Source organism: Bos mutus, chromosome X, assembly GCF_027580195.1.
Source record: "Bos mutus isolate GX-2022 chromosome X, NWIPB_WYAK_1.1, whole genome shotgun sequence".
Classification (NCBI taxonomy): Eukaryota; Metazoa; Chordata; class Mammalia; order Artiodactyla; family Bovidae; genus Bos; species Bos mutus.
In genome coordinates this window covers 15,514,209-15,523,088 of record NC_091646.1, presented here as the reverse complement: position 1 = coordinate 15,523,088, position 8,880 = coordinate 15,514,209, and the positions used below count along the sequence as shown (strand labels likewise).

The window sequence follows — 8,880 nt, the reverse complement described above, 5'->3', positions numbered from 1 at the left end:
CCAGTAGAAAAGATTCATTTAATTTTTATAAAATAATCTGTGATTCCAACTGAGATGTGATTCTTTATCATTCAGAAATGCGACATTGATACATCACATTCTCCAAATACTCATTCAAACTATTAGAATGATACAATTCAGTCTTTGCCTTTGCAAATATGAAATGCATTTTGTAATCAACAAGAGTGGGTACATCCTTGCATATGATCCAGCTTTCATCACTTTGGTTCCCTTTCTCTTGGAGACAATGATTACAGAGAATAAAGTAACTGAAAATCATGTAAGTAGTCTATTTTTCTAGATAGAGAGATATTCTATACCTAGCCTTTGATTTTACTTGAATATTTATATAGTTTATACTTTGTAAAACACACAAAAGTAATCTTAGAACACATGGAAAATGTTTAAAAGTCTTAAAAATTATATAATAATCCTAAGAAAACATGACTTTAGAGGAGGTAACCTTGGTTTACAACATTATGTGCTTCAGGCACACAAGATTGTATTTTGATTTCTGTATACACTAGTGTGCCTAATATCCAAAATGTATAAACACGACTTTTTAAAACTGAGTATCATATAAAATGTGCTCACTTTGGCAGCACATATGCTAAAATCGGAATGATACAGAGAAGATTAGCCTGGCCCCTGCGCAAAGATGACATGGAAATTCTTGAAGTATCCCATATTTTGGGGGGTCTTCCCAGGTGACACAGTGTTAAAGAATCTGTCTGCCAATACAAGAGATGCAGGCTCAATCCCTGGGTTGGGAAGATACCCTAGAGAAGGCAATGCCAACCCACTCCAGTATTTTTGACTGGGAAATCCCATGGACAGAAGAGTCTGTCAGTCTACAGTGTATGGGGTCTCAAAGAGTTGGACATGACTGAATGGCTTAGCACTTTGCCAACGAGTGTCCTTACAGTCAAAGCTATCGTTTTTCCAGTAATCATGTATGGATGTGAGAGTTGGACCATGAAGAAGGCTGAGAACCAAAGAATTGATGCTTTTGAATTGTGGGGCTGGAGAAGACTCTTGAGAGTCCCTTGGACTGCAAGGAGATCAAACCAGTCAATCCTAAGGAAAATCAACCCTGAATATTCATTGGAAGGACAGATGTTGAGGCTGAAGCTCCAATATTTTGGCCACCTGATGTGAAGAATTGACTCATTGAAAAAGACCCTGATGCTGGGGAAGATTGAAGGCATGAGGAGAAGGGGACAACAGAGGACAAGATGGTTGGAGGGCATCATCAACTCAAGGGAAATGAGTTTGAGCAAGCTCCAGGAGTTGGTGATGGACAGGAAGCCTGGCACACTGCTTTCCATGGAGTCACAAAGACTCTGACATGAGTGAAGAACAACATTCTTAATACACATCATGATATACTGCTGTTGCTGCTGCTGCTAAGTCACTTCAGTCGTGTCTGACTCTGTGTGATCCCATGGATGGCAGCCTACCAGGCTCCTCCATCCATGGGATTTTCCAGGCAAGAATACTGGAGTGGGTTGCCATTGCCTTCTCCATATGATATACTACTTCCAAATAATTTATTACCTAATAGAAAAAGAGAAGCCAGTGGCCTGAACTATGTGACTCAATAATTTTGCCTGCCTATAAAAGACTTCTTGGCATTTTCTAAATCTGTATCTTCAGATTTTGATAAATCTTTCAAAAAAATGTTTGTATTTGTTTTATGTTTTGCTTCTATTGAAGTAGAGTTGACTTACAATATTATATAAGTTTCAGGGGTACAACATAGTGATTCAATATTTTTATACATTACAGAGTGATCACCGGAATGTGTATAGTTACCATCTGTCATCATATAAGGTTTTTATAATATTGACCATATTCCCTAAACTGTACATTATATCCCTGTGACTTACATATTTTATAACTGAAAGTTTGTACCTCTTAATTATCTTCACCTATTTCGCTCATGCCCAGGGCTGGAATGCCCAAGGTGGGGCTTGAACCCCTCACTCCTTAGGGGAGAACCTAAAAGTTTGTGATATCCCTCCCACTTGTGGGTCACCACACTAGGGTGTACATGCTGCCCCTCCTACCTGCTTTGATGTGGTTTTATTTCCTTTCTTTTCATAATTGTCAAAGAGCTTTTCTGCTAGTCTTCAGAGACTCAGAGAATATAGCTGTAATTTTGGTGTGCTAGTGCAGGGGGAAGCTCAGGATCTTCCTATGCCCCCATCTTGATCCCACATACCAGATTTTGAGAAAACTTATGCAAAGCCATTTGTGGGACATGTGATTCTGTATAAATTCATCTTTGTATTTCAGTATTGTAATCAATGCCATTTTCATTTTAATAAATTTCTCATGATGCTCTTTCCATATGAATACATTTTCCATGGTGCTAAAATTTTACCATCAAGGCATTCACATTTTCAATGGGGTCTTTTGATGAATAATTCAATAAATATACAAATAAATAATATATTTGTATTATAGTAATGTGGTTTTTTTCAATTTAGGCCAAGTCCATATTCCAGACCTATTGAGTTGTGAAGGAAATCTTTTTTTTTTTTTTAATTGGTTCACCATCTCTAACTAGACAGTGAAAGACAGTAGAGTTGCTGAAAATGGTTATTTCTTGCATTGGACCTAAAAATACACTATATTAAAATATTCATGCATTGAAAATTTGTATGTATAAGTAAAAAATACCTTGTAATACTTGAAAGTCTGACAGAAAGTAATTTAAAATTAATTGTCAGTTCCCTCGAAGTGACACAGATGGCGTGATCACCCTCCCACCTTTATTTTTTGAGAGATCACATTTTGCAGCAGATGTCACTTTGCAAAATCACATCATGGTACCATATTACTTGGCCATAGCATCCTGGTTTTGTAAAAATATATACTGGTTTGTAGTTAAGGTTAGGGTCAGTTGCTGCTGCTGCTGCTGCTAAGTCACTTCAGTCATGCCCGACTCTGTGCGACCCCATAGATGGCAGCCCACCAGGCTCCCCTGTCCCTGGGATTCTCCAGTCAAGGACACTGGAGTGGGTGTTAGGGTAGTAATAGAGACCAAATGTAGAAATAAAAGGCTGAGCAACTTTTTTTTTATAATCACCTCTGCAGAGTCAGTCTTTATATCTTTCAGAACCATGTACTCTATGGAACAAACAGTGTATAAATTAATCACTTTAAATTCTTTCTCTTCATTTTATTCTTTTCCAGATTATTTTTATTCCTGCTTAGTTTGGGACTATGCCTATATATCCCAACGTGGTAAATGATTAAAAAAGCCAATACATAGTTTTTCCTTTTTTTCAAAGGCAAACTTGAAATAATACCCATATATTCAGGCTCAGCTTCAAGTACTCATTTTTATTCTATTATCACCAGTAATGATCCTACCTTTAGACATAGCCGTGCTTATTAGTGTATGATTGAACTCACACATGTCTCTATTCAGACATGCATACGCACCTTCATACAAGGAATAAAAGTCCTGTCTCTTTATTAATTATCATGCCTTAAAGCATACTGAGAGTTGTGTGCAACAAATAGCCATGGCCATATTCAATTCCAAAATCCATATATATCCCCCTAGACTCACTCATTGGAGAAGGCAATGGCACCCCACTCCAGTACTCTTGCCTGGCAAATCCCATGGATGGAGGGGCCTGGTGGGCTGCAGTCCATGGGGTCGCTAGGAGTCGGACACGACTGAGCAACTTCACTTTCACTTTTCACTTTCATGCATTGGAGAAGGAAATGGAAACCCACTCCAGTGTTCTTGCCTGGAGAATCCCAGGGACGGGGGAGCCTGGTGGGCTGCCGTCTATGGGGTCGCACAGAGTCGGACATGACTGAAGCGACTTAGCAGCAGCAGCAGCAGACTCACTCATTCATATCCCTATATCCTATAGTCTAATTTATGGTCAAAATATAGGACCACACAGAAATGTACTCCCTTTTCTGATATAATGCTAGCACATACTGTGGTAGGTGAAGCTTGCAGACAATGAGTGATTGAGTTAGAGGTCCTTGTGTAATTTCTTCACCTTGAATGCAGTTACAATTTGTGACTTGGTTCTAATCAATAGAATATGTCAAAGAGATGGCATAGATTCCTGTTATTGCATTATGGTATATATGAATCTGTTTTAGCAGACTGAATAAGAGATTCTCCTGCTGGCTTTGAAGAAGCAAGCTGCGTGTTGTATGAAGTTCACATGACTAGGACCTGAATGCAGTTTCTATGAGTTGACAGTGATCTCCAACCAATAGCCAGTAGGAAAGTGGGTACTCATTTCTAAATCTCAAAAAAACGAATTCTGCCACAACCACATGAGATTTGAGGAGGACCTGGAGCTCCAGAAACAAATACAGCCTCATTGACACCTAGAAGGTTAGTGTATAAGTGAGTTGGAGATGTTTACTGTGCTTGTCTAGGTGGTTGTGTCCAGACACATGTTGGACATTGCCAACATATATCTCGTATATGGTACTAGGTTTGAACATGGGCACATCTAAGCTTTTATGTGGATTAAGGCATGGATAAAGTAAAAAGCAGAGATATTACTTTGCCAACAAAGGTCCGTCTAGTCAAGGCTATGGTTTTTCCAGTGGTCATGTATGGATGTGAGAGTTGGACTGTGAAGGAAGCTGAGCACCGAAGAATTGATGCTTTTGAACTGTGGTGTTGAAGAAGACTCTTGAGAGTCCCTTGGACTGCAAGGAGATCCAACCAGTCCAGTATAAAGGAGACCACTCCTGGGTGTTCATTGGAAGGACTGATGTTGAAGCTGAAACTCCAATACTTTGGCCACCTGATGAGAATAGCTGACTCATTTGAAAAGACCCTGATGCTGGGAAAGATTGAGAGCAGGAGGAGACGGGGATGACAGAGGATAAGGTGGTTGCATGGCATCACCGACTCAATGGACATGGGTTTGGGTGGACTCCAGGAGCTGGTGATGGACAGGGAGGCCTGGTGTGCTGCAATTCATGGGGCTGCAAAGAGTAGGACACGACTGAGCGACTGAACTGAACTGAACTGAACTGAAAGTAAAGTTGTGTGCCTTTTTCTTACAGTTTTATTGAGATAATAATTGACATATAACTGTATAAATGTAAAGTGTATACCATATTGATTTGATATATGTATATATTATGAAATGATTATCACAATAAATTTAGTTAACATCCAATGTATATGTCTTGATATATGTCTTTTAAGATGTTTTATATTATACTCAAATTTCATGTTTTTTAAAACCACTGACTAGACAATATTATTGCATTATTATTATTTTTATACTGCAACTAGTAGCTTTTGTTTATTGAATACCTTTTAAGATCTAGGAACTCTGACACTTTAGATAGTCATCATCTTTGATTTTTGAAACCAACTTGATGAGTTACTATTATGGTCTTGATTATATGATGAGCAATCTCACATATTGCAAGATTAAGTAGTTTTTCGTAGATGACATGGGTGTGATCATGGTGGTAGAGGTGGAGTTTAAAATCTTTGACTCTGGGTGGTGGAGTCAAGCTTCTTATTCCACTTCCATACTGTTTCTCTCATATCTGCCAAACTTCCTCTCCTCCTCAAACCCACCTCTGTCCTTCAAATGAGTTTTCAGTCTTCATTATATTGCTATGCTCAGGGTCAAGCTCAGTATCTGGCACATACTAGATATTTTATACATATTTTAGTGTAAAGTAATTGTTTCATTTTTATTTATAAATCATGAAATATTGCAGATTGTATCTTTTCTTTTTATTTTGAGATAATTTCAAGCAGAGAGTTGATTGAACAGTATAAAAATTCCAGAGTCCCTATTCAGGTTTCACCAACCCTACCAGTAATGCCCTCTGTAGCGAAACAATCCAATAAAAGCTCATGCATTGCACCCAGTTGTCATATCTCTTCAGTCTCTTTCAATCCAGAACAGTTCTCAAGTTCTTCCTTGACCTTAAGACCATAAGACTTGTAGATTATCTGCCAGCTATTTTTTAAACTGTCTCTCAATTGACATTTGCATGATGTTTTCTCACAATTAGATCCATGTGTTTGGCAGGAACATCACAGAAGCAATACTGAAGTGCACAATATATGTTTATCTCATCTTGTACATTTATTCCATCATTGATGATAATTTGGATCACATGAATAAGGTGTTGTCTGCAGGATTCTTGGTATAAAGTACCTTTATCTTGTCATTAGTATGCAATTTATAGGAAGATACTTTGAGACTGCTTAAATATTATTTTTCTGTCCCTACTTTCACCCACTGATTTTCACATGTATTTGCTCCTGACTGAACTATTTACTACCATGATGATTACCAAGTGGTGATTTTCTAATTCCATCATTGCTTCAATATTTGTTTGTTTTCTACTCTAAGGAAGAACTTTCCCATCTCTCCTATTTATTCATTTATTTATTACAGTGGGGACTCATGGATTTCTACTTTATACCACAAGATAAACTTTTGCAATCTGTCACTAACATTATTTTTTTAAGTTTAAATTTTCTAAGATTTGACCAGTAGGAGTACCTCTGATATTCTAAGAACATGTTATTTTGACATTTTTCTATTAAAGCAATCCCTTTCTTCCTGGCACAATGGGATATTGTTGTTTAGTCGCTGTCATACCTGACTCTTTTTGTAACCCCATGGACTGTAGCCTGTCAGGCTCCTCTGTCCATGGGATTCTCCAGGCAAGAATATTGGAGTAGGTTGCCATTTCGTTTTCCATGGGATCTTCCCAACCCAGGGATTTACGTGCTTATTTACCTTCCTCAGCTCAACTCTGGAATCAGCTATTTCTTCAAGAAGCCCTGGTTCCTTTTAGTGATGAGAGGGGTAATTAGAAGCAAAGATTTGGATGCTAAGTGTACTCTATGCATTTACAATCTTAGAGAGATATGTATTTCTAATTCTTTCTATATATTAAAAACCATAACTTCACACCTCTGATTCTAGTCTAATACTATACCACAGAGTTCATTCTAATTTTTCTCCCTGACCATAAAGTTAAATCCTTTCAGTGAAAAGCATGGATCCCATTAGGTTAATATATTTACTTCTTTACTTAATCCCCTTGAATGTGACTAATCCCCAGAACCTCTCATTCTGCTATCCCACTTGCCACCTTCTTTCCTATGGCATGCCTAAAGGCTTTTTGAGTGAAATATTCAGCAAGGAAAGAATGAGAGCAGGAATAAAGGAAGAAAGAAATATATATATATATATATCCTTTTCTAGAAGATTTCTTCATTTTAGGCAACAGGGCCACATTTTAAAAGATCTTTCTTCAGGACTAATGCAGTATATTTTGTATTAACTCATGTACTCAAATACCTTAAGACTGTGGAAACACATGACAAGGATGAAATGAAAACCTTTATCTTCATACTCCTTTTTTTGGTATAGTCCTATGGGTCCCCACACTTAGATCCCCTAGAGCCCCTTAGGTACTTTAAAGTTGTATTCCATACCAAGGCTTTGCAAAGAACAAAATATTTCTCCAAAACTTAAGCGTCCAAAGAGCCAATTGTAATTTTATTTTTGTTCTACCCAATAATATTCAGGAGAGAGCATCCAATGTGTTAAATCAGTTAGAGTTTTGACATTCTATCTTCTTTGACACACAGGTGCTATAATAAGAATGTGACTAGTTGATCAATAAGAAAATAATGTCAATATTGTTTTGTACTAAAGCTCTACTTTGTTCCATTTGATTTCGTTTTCTTTTAAGTTCAAGTCATTTAACAGTTTAACCTTATACTTCAGTGAGAGAATGTACACAGCAAACAATGATTCTGATTAGAATTGTGTCTTGTAAATTTTATGGTGGTTGACATTTGTTGTTTCAAAAAGCGAAATGTTTTAGTTGCAGATAGGACTATGGGACAGAACAAGCCTGGGTAATAACTTGGAACTCACAGGGCATATTCTGTTCTCTTGGGCCACCTGAGGAACAATATATGTTTTTGTTAGTTTAATAAAAAGGATCCTGGAGAAGGAAATGGTGACCCACTCCCGTATACTTGCCTGAGGAATTCCATGGACAGAGTAGCCTGGTGGGCTACAGTCCATGGAGTTGCAAAGAGTCAGACACAACTGAGCAACTTTCACTCACTCAGTCACTCACTAATAGAAAGGATAACCCCTGTTTTCCCACAAGACCTCTACCAGTTGACAATGCATGTGTCAAATGTACATACATGTCTGATAAAGCTTCTCCATATAGTGAAGTGATTAGCTTGCTAACATTTCAATCCTGATTATACAACATATTGTGAGTAACCATATACAAGTGAGTAACCATATACAAGTTCCCCCCTTCATGGATCACAACCTTGTCATGGAGAAGGAGCTTTTGTAACTCACTGAAGCTATGAGCCATGCCATGCAGGGCCACCCAAGGCAGATGGGTCATAGTGGAGAGTTCTGATAAAACTTGGTCCACTGAAGGAGTGTTAAATCAGCCCAGTATTCCTGGCATGATAACCCCATGAACAGGATGAAAAGGCCAAAGATAAGACACTAGAAGATGAGCCCGCCCCGCCCCACCCCATGTTGGGAAGTGTCCAATAGGCTACTGAAGAAGTGCAGAGAATGAAGTGGCTGGGCCAAAGCAGAAACAATGCTCAATTGTGTATATGTCTGGTAGTGAAAGTAAAACTTGATTCTGTAAAGAACAATACTGTATAGGATCCTAGAATGTTAGGTCCATGAATCAAGGTAAATTGGACATGGTCAAGCAGGAGATGGCTAGACTAACCATTGACATCTTCAGAATCAGTGAACTAAAATGGACAGGAATGGGTGAATTTCATTCATATGACCATTATATCTACTACTCTGGGCAAGAATCCATTAGCATAAATGGAGT

The 8,880-nt window shown here is 38.0% G+C and overlaps 1 non-coding gene across 1 annotated transcript; it reads left to right on the top strand.

Annotated features, from left to right (window-relative positions):
* Window positions 1–586: 586 nt before the first annotated feature.
* Window positions 587–693, top strand: LOC138986606 (U6 spliceosomal RNA). The gene has a single exon (XR_011463410.1). It is a non-coding gene; the product is annotated as a U6 spliceosomal RNA (small nuclear RNA).
* The last annotated feature ends 8,187 nt before the right edge of the window (window positions 694–8,880 follow it).